Source organism: Dermacentor andersoni, chromosome 2, assembly GCF_023375885.2.
Source record: "Dermacentor andersoni chromosome 2, qqDerAnde1_hic_scaffold, whole genome shotgun sequence".
Taxonomy (NCBI): Eukaryota; Metazoa; Arthropoda; class Arachnida; order Ixodida; family Ixodidae; genus Dermacentor; species Dermacentor andersoni.
The window spans coordinates 204865979-204881613 of record NC_092815.1 but is presented as its reverse complement, the minus strand read 5'-3'; positions in this window follow the sequence as shown (position 1 = coordinate 204881613).

The window sequence follows — 15635 nt, the reverse complement described above, 5'->3', positions numbered from 1 at the left end:
CGGCAACGGCCCTGGCCCGCTGGACGGCCCACTCCTGGTCTTCGGGTGTCTCGCGGAGAAGGCCATCTTGCCATCTCTCAGCGAGGCGCCCCACTTCAGAGTGTCCTGCTGTTGTCTTCCCCCTTCCTCCTGGTCCTTGTTCCTCATGACGTTGGCATTCCCAAAGCACATGGGCCATATCGGCCCGTTCGTGCTCGCACCATGGGCAGCCGCGCGACGGGTGCAGCGCGGGTTCTTTAACCTTTAAAATAATAGTAAATTTCAAAATTCCTTGCTATCCCCATTGACTTCTCTCACTGATGCTCGTCTCAAATCGGAAGCATTGAGCGATTGTTCTGTTTTAATAGATTCACGGGAAAAATGTGAATTTGCGATACAATCACCTAAATGGAATTCTCCTTGGTGGAATGATGATTGTTCCCTTGACTACAGGCGAAGAAAGCAGCTTGGAAGAAATTGTTGCATAATCGAAGCCCTCAAAACTGGATGGATTACAAATTCTATGCTGGTACTTTTAGACGCACAGTGTTGAAGGCAGAGGATGAGTATGACATTAGGCATTTTGAACTTCTTTCTAAATGAAATAATAAACGCGCACTTTATAGCTTTCTGCGCGCCAAGAAAATACAGATTCCGCAGTGTTGTTCCACGAAGAAAAATATTTTCGTTGGGGTTAATTGCTAGTGGGTTAGAACGTCGCTTTTCTTGCCAACATTCATTAGCTCTGCTGACATCGGCTACTGAGGAAGGTTTCACGGAAATCTCCACGTCTGAATTGTCATACGTTTTACTAAGCTTTCCGTCGGCGGCTCCGGGTCCTGATGGAATCACTTCGTCCACGTTGGAAACTTATATAAAGAATAACATGACTAGTTATTGGACATTATCGATTATTCCGCCAGAAGGGCATGGCTTCCATCGGAGTGGAAAATTGCCAGGTCATCATATTGCTACGGCACAATATGCGCGATCACGAAAGGCCAGCAGTGTGAAGACGACGACGACGATTAGAAGCTAGCGCGGGCTGTTGCCTCTTGGCCAAGCGCAGCGTATTTTCCTTGTAAATATATTTGTACATAGCTTTTCGTCTGCGTCTTCCTACGTAACATATCTGGTGGAGGTGGACGTTCCCTGTACCTCGTCACGGAGCTTCGCAGTGGACGGTACGTCGAGCCTTCCTTCATGGCTCCCGGCGACGACAACCCGACTCCGCCGGCTCCGACACCTGCTGCCACTTCGACGACCTACATCACTCTCCCCGCTCCCCGTGATCCTGGCGTATTCTCGGGCCAAGATGGGGAAGACGTCGATGACTGGATCAGCCTGTATGAACACGTCAGCCGCAATAACCGGTGGGACCCTACTATTATGCTCGCCAACGTAGTCTTTTACCTCGGTGGCACACCTCGAGTTTGGTATCGCACGCACGAAGATGAGCTCACCAGTTGGGATTCACTTAAGACACAGCTTCGAGACTTGTTCGGCAACCCCTACGGTCAACAACTTGCCGCGCAGAAGGCGCTTTCCGGCCGTGTGCAGACGTCAACAGAGCCCTATGTCACGTACATTCAGGACGTCTTGGCTCTGTGCCGCAAAGTTGACACCCACATGACTGAGTCAGACAAGGTTTCCCACATCCTCAAAGGCATTGCCGATGACGCCTTCAACTTGCTCGTTTGCAACAACGTAGCGACGGTGGATGCTGTTATAAGAGAGTGCCGCCGCCTGGAACTCGCCAAAAGCCGACGTATTGACCAGCAGTTTGCCCGTCTGCCCAACACCCCAGCGACATCTTCCTGTGCCGACGCTCCTCGTCCCAACAACACTGCCGATGTTACCAGGATCGTCCGGCGTGAGATCGAGGCCGCCTATCCGGCTGCCTTCGACTCCAGTCCCACCAACACATCTGCAGTCACGGTCTCACTGATCCAGGCAGTTGTCCGCCAGGAGTTTGAAAACATGGGTCTTCACACCATCTGCTCGGCCCATCGCCCTAATACCCGCCCGGCTTCTTCGATTTCGCCCCGTCCCGCATCTTCTTACCCACCACGTTTCCGCAACCCATCTGAATGGCGCACTGCTGACGACAAGCCTATTTGTTTCCACTGCCATCGAATCGGGCACATTTCTCGGCACTGTCGTAGTCGCTGGAGTTCCCCGAGCCGGCCTACTTATACTGCCTACTCTCGCCCCTCAGGTGGCCCTTCTCGTCCCTATGCCGCACGCTCCGATAATGCCGCCACTGATTCTCCTGCAACGAACCGCCCCTATTCTCGTTCGCCTTCGCCCCAACGACGACAATCTCGCTCTCCCCAGCCCCGTCGCGCCTATTCGCCGACTCCCTTCGGACGCCGCTCCCAGCCGGAAAACTAGACGATGCAGCGCCTCGAGGTGACGCTGCATTGCTCCCTACGCCGCCAAATCCTCTACTGACTTTGCCCACTCATCTGAACCTTCTTGACGTGCAAGCCGACGGTGTTTCTGTGTCTGCTCTCATAGACACTGGGGCGCATTTGTCCGTAATGAGCGCTGACCTTCGTAACCGGCTCAAGAAAATTATCACGCCCGCCACGACGCCTGTTGTCCGTGTCGCCGATGGCGGAACAGCCCCCGTAATTGGTATGTGTACCGCCCGCGTCTCCTTCGCCGATCGCTCAACAATCGTGCTATTCACAGTCATCGCCCACTGTCCCCACGACATCATCCTCGGCTTAGACTTCCTTTCCGCACATTCTGCTCTCATCGATTGTTCCGCCAGTACTCTCCGCCTTGACCTGCCTGTTCTGGATCCTGCTGAACCACACCCCAGTCGCCTCAGTTCCGCCGACTTCGTTCGCTTGCCACCTTCGGCACTGACCTACGTTGACCTAGTGTCATCCCCACCAGTCCCCGACGGTCACTACATCGCGGCTCCTATGCAAGACGTCCTCCTTACACATGGGATCACAGTACCCCATACAGTTTTATCTATTACGGCGAATTGCGTCTGCCTGCCAGTGGTCAACTTTGGCTTGACGACACAAGTGCTGCCACGTGGGATGTCTTTGGCCCAGCTTTGTTCATTCGAGGATCACTCAGTAGCATCCATTGCAGTAGACGACACTTCATCCGATACTCCTCTACCATCGCAGTCGGCAAATTGTACCATCGCTGACTTACGGAAAATGATTGCCCCCGACTTGCCCTCCGAGCACGCTCGTGAACTCTACCGCGTTCTGTTTTCCTACCACGATATTTTTGACTTTAACGATCGTCCTTTAGCCCAAACTACAGCTGTCAAACATCGCATTAATACCGGCGATGCCCCTCCTATTCATCGCCGCCCGTATCGAGTGTCACCAGCTGAGCGTCAAGTTATTCACGCAGAAGTTCGCAAAATGCTTGCCAAGAACATTATTGAACCATCATATAGTCCATGGGCGTCACCTGTAGTACTGGTCAAAAAGAAGGATGGCTCATGGCGCTTTTGCGTGGATTATCGGCACCTTAACAGGGTTACCAAAAAGGACGTGTATCCCCTACCTCGGATTGATGACGCCCTTGACTGCCTCCACGGTGCTCGCTATTTCTCTTCTATTGACCTTCGCTCCGGCTACTGGCAGATTGCCGTGGACGATCTCGACCGCGAGAAGACTGCTTTTGTCACACCCGACGGTCTTTATCAATTCAAAGTGATGCCGTTCGGTCTATGTAACGCCCCTGCCACTTTTGAACGCATGATGGACTCCCTTCTTCACGGTTTCAAGTGGTCCACGTGCCTGTGCTACTTGGACGACGTTATCGTATTCTCCCCAACGTTCGCTACGCACCTCGAGCGCCTCTCAGCAGTCCTGGACGTTTTTCGGCGAGCCGGTCTGCAACTCAACGCATCGAAGTGCCAATTCGGCCGTCGCCAGATTACCGTCCTTGGACATCTCGTTGACGCGAACGGAGTGCAACCGGACCCAGGCAAGATCCATGCTGTTACGCACTTCCCTGTTCCGAAGTGTGTCAAGGATGTGCGCAGCTTCATCGGCCTTTGTTCGTACGTCCGCCGTTTCGTGAGAAATTTCGCCGCCATAGCACGACCACTAACCGACCTTTTGAAAAAAGACGCTCCTTTCCAGTGGGGCGATAACGAGGCCTCTGCATTCTCTCATCTAATCGACATTCTCACAACGCCTCCCGTTTTGGCCCATTTCGATCCTTCTGCGCCTACCGAAGTCCGTACTGATGCCAGCGGTCACGGAATTGGAGCAGTACTGGCACAACGCCAGCGTGGCCACGACCGTGTTATCGCTTACGCCAGCAGGCTCCTCTCACCCGCGGAGCGCAACTATTCCATTACTGAGCGTGAGTGTCTGGCCCTAGTTTGGGCGGTTGCGAAATTCCGCCCATACTTATATGGCCGATCCTTTTCCGTTGTCACAGACCATCACGCGCTTTGCTGGTTATGCTCACTGAAAGATCCTACAGGAAGACTTGGTCGCTGGGCCTTACGCCTCCAAGAATATTCGTATACTGTCACCTATAAATCTGGCCGACTACACAAGGACGCTGACTGCCTGTCTCGCTACCCGGTCGACGAGCCTGACGACGCCGACAGTAGTAGCCCCAACGGCATTTTCTCTGTCTCTGCCTTCGGTAACATCGCCGATGAGCAGTACCGAGACCTATCGCTGCGAGCACTTATCGAGCGTCTGCGCTCTACACCTACCGACGCATCCGTTCGCCGATATGTCCTCCAGGGTGGCATTCTGTATCGAAGGAACTTCCTCCCTGACGGCTCTGACCTTCTTCTTGTCGTGCCAAAACAGCTACGACAGACTGTGCTCTTTGAGATGCATGACGCACCCACTTCAGGACATCTTGGGGTAACCCGCACGTACGACCGCGTCCGCCGCCGCTTCTATTGGCCTGGTCTCGCTCGCTCCGTTCGACGCTATGTTGCTGCCTGTGATCCCTGCCAGCGTCGGAAGACACCTCAGGTGCTACCTGCCGGTCATCTCCAGCCGATCACCGTCCCTGTGGAACCGTTCTTTCGTGTTGGATTAGACCTGCTCGGTCCCTTTCCCACGTCATCTTCTGGGAACAAATGGGTAGCCGTCGCGACTGATTACGCCACCCGATACGCTATCACTCGGGCTCTCCCTACCAGCTGCGCCACTGACGTCGCGGACTTTCTCTTGCGTGACATTATCTTGCTTCATGGCGCCCCGCGACAGCTGCTTACTGACCGTGGTCGAAACTTCCTCTCGAAAGTTATCGCTGACATTGTGCGTTCCTGCTCCATTCAACACAAACTGACTACTTCATACCATCCTCAAACCAATGGCCTGACAGAGCGGTTAAACCGTACTCTTACCGATATGCTGGCCAAGTACGTTTCCAAGGACCACCACGACTGGGACATTGCCCTTCCTTACGTAACATTTGCGTACAATTCTTCCCGGCACGACACCGCCGGATTTTCTCCCTTTTATCTACTGTACGGTCGCGAACCTACCTTGCCCCTAGACACGGCACTTCCTCCTGCTGCGGTCTCAACAAGCGAGTATGCGCGCGACGCCATCGCCCTCGCTGACCATGCACGCCAGCTTGCCCGTGCTCGACTGACGGCCTCACAGACCACTCAGCAGTGTCAGTACAACGCCCGCCATCGTGACGTACAGTTTTCACCTGGTGCGCTCGTGCTCCTGTGGTCGCCCTCTCGTCACGTCGTACTTTCAGAGAAGCTCCTTTCGCGATACACAGGGCCCTACCGCGTGCTGCGCCAGGTGACGCCTGTGACTTACGAAATTGCTCCTGTGGCCTCAACCTCGTCCTCTCCTGTGGCATCTAGTGATGTCGTACACGTCAGTAGGCTCAAGGCCTACTACACTGCTTCCGAGTCCGATCTTTAGTCGCTCCGGGACGGCGCTTTTGCAGCCGGGGGTAGTGCTACGGCACAATATGCGCGATCACGAAAGGCCAGCAGTGTGAAGACGACGACGACGATTAGAAGCTAGCGCGGGCTGTTGCCTCTTGGCCAAGCGCAGCGTATTTTCCTTGTAAATATATTTGTACATAGCTTTTCGTCTGCGTCTTCCTACGTAACAATATCCTTGCTTAAATATCCGGGTGACGGTTATGTGTTAGACAATATTAGGGCCATCGCGTTAACTTGAAATTTAGCAAAATTAATTGAAAGAGTTCTAAATATTCGTGTGAAAAATTTTCCTAATAAGCGATCGACCCTGATTCCGAAACAAATTGGTTTCAGATCACAGTACTCCATGCGGCAGGCTCATGTTGACCTTGAAAGCCGTGCTCATTTGACCCCGGCGCCAAACACAGTATGCGGCATTAGTCACTCTAGACATCACAAAAGCACATGATAGTGTTGAGCATGTGATATTGCTCAGTCAGCTTCGGAACATTAAGTTTATAAAATGCCTTCAAGCATGGATTGCAGAATTTTTCAGGAACAGAGAATTTTATTGCTTCCTAAGAGGCATTTATTTGGCTAGGTACGCGCAGACAAGATGCGTTGCCCGAGGGCTGCTACTTTCTCCAGTCTTATTTAATATTCTTATGAGCTCCATCCCATGTCATGATGACATACATGATTGTATGCTAATGACATAGCGTTTTTCTTGTCGGCAAATGACATCTAAAAATTTTATAACATATTACAGACATACGTGTTTGTTATACAAAGATGGCTTGATTCGATGCATCCTTATCTCAACGTTAACAAATGCTCAGTGCTCGCATTTCCATTGAAGGACCCCGCCTATATTTCTCTCTCATACGATCTTGATATCATCGCATAAGTAGATACTCTCAAGTATCTAGGCGTGATATATGACTGTTCTCTGTCTTGGAAGGCGCACATTGACGACGACGACGACGATGACGACGACGACGACGACGACAACAACAACAACAACAACAACAACAACAACAACAACAACAACAACAACAACAATAATAATAATAATAATAATAATAATAATAATAATAATAATAATAATAATAATATTTATGGCCACGTTGTAGAGGATACAGAGAGGTTCAGGCCCGTCAAAGCAAACAGGAGGCTTGAGGGACTGGGCCCAGCAGTTACGGCAGATGTAACAAAATGAAAACAACAAACAGAGTGAGTGAGTGAGTGAAAACTTTTGAGTCTTTCAAGAGTTTCGCGGTTACGAGGTCTCCGTCGTCTTCATCTTCTTGGCGCTGGCGACTGGAGACCCCTCTTCAGCAAGGGTGGGCCCCTATTCCAAGGCTCCACTGAGTCGTGCTGCAACAAACAGAACGCTGATCAAAACGAACAATAGCTTCAGCTGAAGAAGTAGAAAAACAAAGCAATCACAAAACTCTAAGGAAACTCAAAATACATATTCTCCTACTTTTAAGTACAACTATAAAAGAATACAACCATCAACACAATGTTCTCAAATGCATCTTTATGTTACGCAAAGAGGTTACAGCAAAAGGTCCTTCTGGTAAACCATTAAAAATGACAGGCAAATAAACTACCATCTTGCCTTTCCATACCTTGTTAAGCTCCGCAGCACATAATATCGAAAGGTTTTTCGCAACTTCCGATTAGCATTATATTTAACTAAAAAGTCTGCATTCCGAAAGTAGCGGTGAACAACAGTTTGTACGAAGAGAGAATGAAATCAGGCAAGACGTAATAATCGGAAAATATCCGCCCCGGATGGCATGTGACAATTATACGCAATGCTCTTTACCATGTTTTTTTAAGATTCAATAAATTCGGCAATGCCAACGAGAAGGACGTGACGCAAATAAGGCGATTCCATATCTAAGAATACTATACGCAAGTGCATAAATTACATTTTCTTCACGGACATTGGAGCCAAAGAACTGATATTAAAGAGTAACCATGAAACCTTCCGTAGCCTGGCACAAACGTAAGCCAAATGGTCATGCCATGATAAACTGCTATCGAAAACCACCCCGATATATTTGTAAGAACTTACATATTCAACGGGTTCGCAACGACAAGAGAGTGAATCATGATGATGGAAAAATACTTGTGTGTCTATGAGAGCATTCTTTAAAGGACTTATGAAACACGTTATCCTTTTTTTTTTGTGTTCACTGAAATTCCGTTCTCAGCGAACGATTTCAATACATAATTTATGTTTTCCCAAACACATTAACTGCTCTCTCGTAGTTTATATGTCTTGTAAGCGAAACAGTGTCGTAAAGTCATTTGTAAATATATTAAAGAGTAACGGAGATAAAATGGATCCCTGTGGTGCGCGAGCCTTAACAGACATCTTGCTACTATATTCTGATTGGCTGTTTAAACTAACAATTTGACAACGACCGCTAAAAAAATATCCTTGATAAATGCATAAAAGGGACCTCCAAAGCCTAGTAAGTACAGTTTTTGTAAAAGAATACCATGGTGAACCGTATCAAAAGTTTCCTTAACGTTTAAAAAGCTATATGAGTTTTCCTCAAGTGCTCCGTACACCTGGTCTGCAAATTATTCCCATAGATATATGGTGCCCCTTCCTGGAATAAAACCATATTGACGGTCTGAAAGGGCAGCAAATTTGTTTAAGAAGGACATCATGCATTCAAATAGAAATTTCTCCAGTATTTGGGATAGGATCGGCAAAACAGAGATCGGTTGATAGTTCTCAACAGAGTTCTTATGACCGCCCTTGAACAGTGACCTTAGAATAGCGGACTTCAAATTTTCTGGCATGACTGCGTGTTCTAAGAAACCGGTAATCAAAAAGAGCATAATGTCCGAAAGAGCGCCGAAATTCCGTTGCAACAATTCAGTCGATATGCCATCTATTCCAGCGGCCTTACTCCCTTTGAAGCTTGTGGGGATGCGCGACTCTCGCGCGTCCCCTGATAGGTTGTTTTCTTGCATAGCTCCCATCTTCTGTAATCCGGCTCGCCGCATGGCTTCCCTGCAGCGGTCGGTATGCTTGCAGGGTAGTACGAAGATGGCGTGATTGTTGCTCTTCTAACGCCACCTAACGGCGGGGTTACTTGGGTGCGAAAAGGAGAAGGATCTTCCCCTTTGGCTCGGGATCGGAAAGAGGCGCGGACATCGGCGCATGCGCCGATTCATGCTTCTCCGAGACAGTCTCGCGAGGCCTATCCCGGAATGGACGAACACGATTGTTCGAACGCGCCACCGTTCGCGTGGCCGTACGTGCGAACGACCATGTTCGCCCCATGTTGCTGTCCAACATGGGGCGAACATACTCGCTCGTTATGCGGTCGCGTTGAGTCAGAGGTTTGCGATTTGTCGCGCGCCCATCGGCATGTTTTGTGGATAGCAACTCGGCTGGCAGGCATTAGTCTATGAAGGGTGCAATAAATGCCCTTGTTATTGTTTGCATTATTGTGTTGTCGTTACTTTGTCCCAAGAGCACGGGTGAGAACCCCACAAGCTAAACACTACTCTTGCAACATCTTCCTTTGATAACTTTGGAAGAAATGCGGAAGCTGATAAAGATTCTTTTAATCTGCACTTTACGCCTTGTCGAGCTGCTGGCACTTCCACCGCGAGCGTGGAATTCTTATTGAAACTATCAGCTTTTGAAACAGGCTGATCTACTAAAACATTAAAACTAGGCACGTTCCCGTCTTGTCCACGAAGATGGTTAATCAGTGGCCGCATCTTTGCAGGACTTTCAAATGCTCGTCTGAACTGCTGCTGAAAGTATAGCCGTCGAGCTGATCGAATAACTGCCACAACTTTTTTTTTTTGGCGGCTCTGTAATCTGAGCGAAGATCTGCGTATTAGGAGCACGCTTGAAACGTCTCCAAAGCCAGTCTCTGTTCGCGATTGCCCGTAAAATTTCAGGGCTAAGCCAATCATGATTCCGCCTTTTTTTACGCATGATTTTTATCGTAAAAATTGTTTTGAGCTCGTCAAGTTTACGGCACATCTTTGAGTTAACTACCTCGGCTGCATCATCTGCAATTAAATTTGCCCAGTGAAAAGATACCACTAATGCATCCAACTTTCTTTCATCTGTTATTGTCACGGGTATCTTATTAACATCACTGAAACTTGATGAAGCAGTTCCAGACGGTTTATACTGAGGCCAAATACGACAGGCGGTTAAATAACCATCTGCTAGCCGCTTTGAAATGATACATGAGGTCAAAGTGGGATTCGGCGAACGAACAACGATGTGACGAAGACATGACTTGTCGACCGTTGAAGAAATCTTCACGTGTGGGGGCGCTGATCGTGTTTTCAATTCCATATGCTGAAAGTGAGGATAGGTAATCGGAAATAGAAATTGTGTTTAAAATATCAATGTTCAGATCGCCTGCCAAGCAGAACAACTCAGTTGCTTTGTACTTGAGAAGTATTTCCTCGAGTTCAATTATAAATCTTTTCAAACTACCGGACGGCGGTCTATATATGTAATGTAAAGTCTAGAGTAATGTAACGCCCGTGTGTAATAGATTCACGTTTAAAGCCAAACATTCCGCACGCATAAACGTAATGTAAATAGCAGAAACATCGTATTTTTCGCTCACAAAGACAGCGATCCCTCCTCCACGTCGTACCAGGCGTACAATAACACTGGCACGATAACCGTTCACTGTGAACATATCTAAGCAGGGCTGTGGTGCATTTATCTCGCTTAGAATAAATATACCAACAAAACATATAGATTCTTCTGCTAAAATCTTGAATTGTTCCCAATATTCGTGGAGACTGCGAACACTCAAGTTTAATACGCGAGTTCCTGATCTGGGTTTCGGCCAAAGTTTGCCTTAAACGTGGCCAAGTCTGGAAATTCTAGTGGGCTGGGTAATATTCGGTCAATCATTTTATCTTATCGATGTCAGAGTCGCAAGTGATTCAGATCAGTGTTGCAGCTTCGTCTTTCTTTGCGAAGATTTTGACGCCTTTTACCCCTACGAATTTGTAGCCTGCTTTCTTTCCTGTGGTCCTTGCTAACCAAAACAACCTCTTGTTGAACTGTGTCGGATCTTCATTGAAATAGAGCTGGTCCAATGATTCCGAGTCAAAAAGGCTCTGAAGCTTGTCTCGCGCTGGGTACCAGCGTTCCCGAACAGCCACTGAAGCGAATCGCACCAAGATTGGCGGAGATGGCTTCTCGCTTGGAAGACGGTGGACAGCCACCACTTCCCCATTACGAGGCTTCTGTACTTCGAGTTTCTCGGCCAGCTCATCAAGGAACTCAGTCAAGGTTTCATCAGTTTTCGATTTCAAGCCATCAATTTCCATGTTGGCGTTCCTGCTATGTCGTTCGGAATCATTTAGACCTTGCTGCAGTCGATCAATCAATGATTCTTGGGCGTGCACCTTTTCTTGTAGTTGGTGCACTTCTTTCCTGTAAGCCGAGACTTCCTCTTTATCAGCTTTCAGTTGTTCGACAACATCATCAAGTGTGCAGAGAGGAACTTCACGGATTCCTCTACTTCATTAACCACTGTACAAAGCCTAGTGAAGTCTGCCTTTAACAGAAGCAGGGAATCTACCTTCACGTGTAGCTCTGGCAGCGATTCTACATTTGGTTTCATGTCCTTAATCTCTGCTAAAAGTGCTGCTGGCGTGTCAGAGCTGTCCGTACGTTGTGGCACCTGTTGCGAACTGCAGCCAGTACAGTTTTGTTAGTACGGCAAGCTTTGCCAACCCAGACGTTTCGTTTTTGCGGTCCTATCGTACTGAACCTGCTTGGAGCAATGCCTGATCAGTTGTGCCCCAAATCATACGGCTTTTTGCAATCCATGCATCTGATAAAACGGCCGTTGTTGAGCAACGCCTTCTGACAGAGAATACATTCATCACCATCATCCATAACAGCGCATCAATACTCACCAACTAACACTCGGCAATCAGAAGTCGGCGGCAAAAAATAAAAAATAAAATAATAATAATAATAATAATAATAATAATAATAATAATAATAAGCTTATTGCTGCAGCAAAGAGTGTTTGCGTGGTTGGTTTGCTACGTACGCTGAATAATATAGTCGATGAGTAATGCGAAGAACGCTGTTATCACTATACCGCATGTATATTCGCCCGTTATCGGATTTCGGGTTTGTATTGTACTCTGGAGCACCTGCATATAAACTTCGCCCTCTTGTCCTCCTGGAGAGGCAGGCCTCGCGACAATGTTTAGGGCTACCTATAAAGTTTAGGACTACCTAAATATCTGGAAGCTAGGGTGCCTTCTCTTGTAACGCGGTTTCAATTATTACCTGTACAATCATTTATAAGGCTATATGAATCCCCTATAAGGCGTCCACAAACAGTTTTTATCTGCCAGCTGGATTTGTTTTTTGGCTTGTACTGGCCGGAGTTCCACATACCTCAAATTATTTTTGTACAAACTCCCAGATCAATTAAACGTCCAAATTCGAGAGGTGACTCCTGTTTGTTGTGTAAGGAAGAAGAAGTGCGCCGTGCAGAGCTCCGCAGCCGCATCACCAATGTTACAGAAGTGAGGCTCGGGCTAGACGCTGTTCCTGGTGTGACTGGCTAAGCCTACGCTGTTGCGTCTTCTTGTCCGTGTCCATCGTGCCGTCCTCAGCCGTGTCGGACTTCTTTGCCGTAATTGGTGGAGGTTTGCTGGGTCTCCTGTCATCCTGGAATTGCGCAGCCGGATTCTCCCTGCCATCATGACCACCGCAAGCGCCACGAGCTTACCACCACCTGCTCCCCAGTCCTCCGTATGCCCTGGCACGCTCCGTCAGCGGGACCCTCCCATCTTCAGCGGCACTGACGACCACGACGTTGATGACTGGCTCTCATCATACGAACGCGTCAGTCTGAACAACAAATGGGATGACATCACGAAACTGACCACTGTCCCTTTTTACCTCACCGGAATTGCCCACTTGTGGTTTCGGAACCACGAAAGCGAAGTCCCAAGCCGGACGGTGTTCAAGACAAAGTTCAGCGAGGTCTTCGGCCGCCCTGCTGTTCAAAAGCTTCGTGCCGAACAGCGCCTGCAGTCGCGCTCTCAGCAGCCTGGTGAGACCTTTACCAGCTACATCGAAGATATCGATCTCTGTAAACGCGTCGATGCATGCATGACTGAGGGCAATAAAATCAAGCATACAATGAAGGGTATCGACGAGGACGCATTTCAGATGCTCATTTCAAAGAGCCCCTCTACTGTTGCACAAGTTATTGAACTGTGCCAAAGCTATGACGAGCTCCGCCGTCAACGCATCCTCACTCGCCGCCCTGTTCCCCATTACGAATCGTTGTCCGGCTTGACCTCCCCTATTCAAGATTCCACCCTCTCGCAGATCAAGGCTTTCGTCCGGGAAGAAGTAGCTCGCCAACTCTCCCTCATCTCCAACCCGCCGGACTCAAGTTCGTCCCTTAGTCCGACCCTACGACATGTTATAGAAGAGCAAGTATCTGAGGTCCTTCCTCTGGAACGCGCGCCTCAACTCACCGCCCCATTGACTTACGCCGACGCCATCGCACGACCCCGACCGCCGATTTACCGGGCTCCGCCTCCGATGCCTAGCCCTGTTTTTACCCCCACGCCGCCACGACCTCCAGCCCATCGAGTAATTAATCCCTGGCGCACACCCGACAATCGACCCATTTGCTATTCGTGCGGTATTCCCGGACACGTTGCACGCCTGTGCCGCCGCCGTCCACTTCATCCACGTGACGACCCACGCACAGTCGCGTACGACCATCCTTTGTCTTACGCTCCAGACCGCGATTTACCCCTTCCCCGCCCAAGCCTTCGCCCAGTTTCCGACCGCCGTTCTCCTTCTCCTCGTCGTCGCTCGCTCTCTCCGATGCGTCGACGTCCCTCTACCGCTGACACAGAAAACTAAGTGGTGCAGTTCCCGAGGCAAGAACTGCATCATCGTCACAACGCTCAAGCCCTCTTCTTTCGCCGCCCAACGTTATTGATGTCGCTGTTGAAGGTGTCTCTGTGCTTGCCCTCATTGACACAGGTGCCGCCATATCTGTAATTGCCGAAAAACTATGCCGCTCAATACGAAAAGTCACGACGCCTTTCTTCGGTCCTTTACTCTGCACAGCCACAGCACAGCACGTCCGGCCGGTGGCTGCGCGCACTGCCAGACTTGAAATTAAAGGAGTGATCTACACAGTCGAGTTCGTCGTTCTTCCCCACTGTTCCCACGATATTATTTTAGGTTGGGACTTTCTCTCCCGTCACCAAGCTGTTATTGACTGCTCCCGTGCAGAAGTCGCCTTCTCTTCGCTTGGCAATGCCATATCTGATGACGTTTCGCTTTCCTGCACCAAGTTGTCCCTCACTGACGACATCCATAAACCTCCGCACGGATCCGTTCTGGCACCTGTATCCTGTTCCGTTGCCTCCGACTCTACTGTACTCTTCACGCCTTCGACTGCTTTCGTTCACCGCCACCTCTCACCACTCCCAACTGCGCTGCTTAGCCTTCAAGCTGGTGCTACTCACCTTCCTATACACAACCACTTCCCATTCTTGATTGCGTTGCTTCGCGGTGAATCTCTCGGCACTGTGGAGCCTTACGACACCATTACCACGTTAGACCTACCTGTTGGATCGACAGAGGTCAACACCCTCTACTGTAGTCCCGCACCTGCCGCATCGCCTGAAGACATTTTCAGCCACGTCATCGACAACACCTTAAGCCCCACGCAACGCCATGACCTTCTTGTCTCCTCGAGAAATTTCGCCCTGCTTTTGACAGTCATAGCACTTCTCTGGGCCGAACGACGACTGTATGTCACCGCATTGACACCGGTTCTCACTCACCGCTACGGCAGCAACCTTACCGCGTCTCGTCGACAGAACGACGCGTCATTGATGAGCAAGTAGGTGACATGCTAAAGCGTGGTGTGATTGAACCGTCCGACAGCCCATGGGCATCGCCAGTTGTTTTAGTTAAAAAGAAGGATGGCTCGATCCGCTTTCGCGTGGATTACCGCCGCCTAAACAAAATAATCCGAAAGGATGTTTATCCATTGCCCCGGATCGACGACGCCCTCGACAGCTTACAAGGTGCAGAGGTCTTTTCCTCCCTCGATCTACGCTCTGGTTATTGGCAGGTGCCTATGGCTGCAGAAGATAAGCCTAAAACTGCTTTCATCACACCAGATGGCTTATACGAATTTCGTGTAATGCCATTCGGACTTTGCAACGCGCCCGCGACTTTTGAGCGGATGATGGACACTATTCTTCGAGGCCTCAAATGGAACACGTGCTTGTGTTATTTGGATGATGTAGTAGTGTTCGCACCAGATTTTCCTACTCACCTTCATCGCTTGGAGCAGATTTTACGCTGTCTCAGTGACGCTGGCCTCCAACTAAATCTGAAGAAATGTCACTTTGGGGCACGCAAGCTGACAATTCTCAGACATGTCGTGTCGAAGGACGGCGTTCTCCCTGATGCCGCTAAGCTCCGTGCTGTTAAAGAATTTCCGAGGCCAACGTCTCTAAAAGACTAGCGCAGTTTCATTGGCCTCTGCTCGTACTTCCGCCGTTTTATTCGAAATTTCGCTTCGATTATGGCACCTCTGACAGAGCTTCTTCGGGGAGACCCCAACCTTGCCGCGTGGTCCCCGACTTGGGATGATGCCTTCGCAACGCTACGTCGCCTGCTGACAACACCACCGATACTGCGCCATTTCGA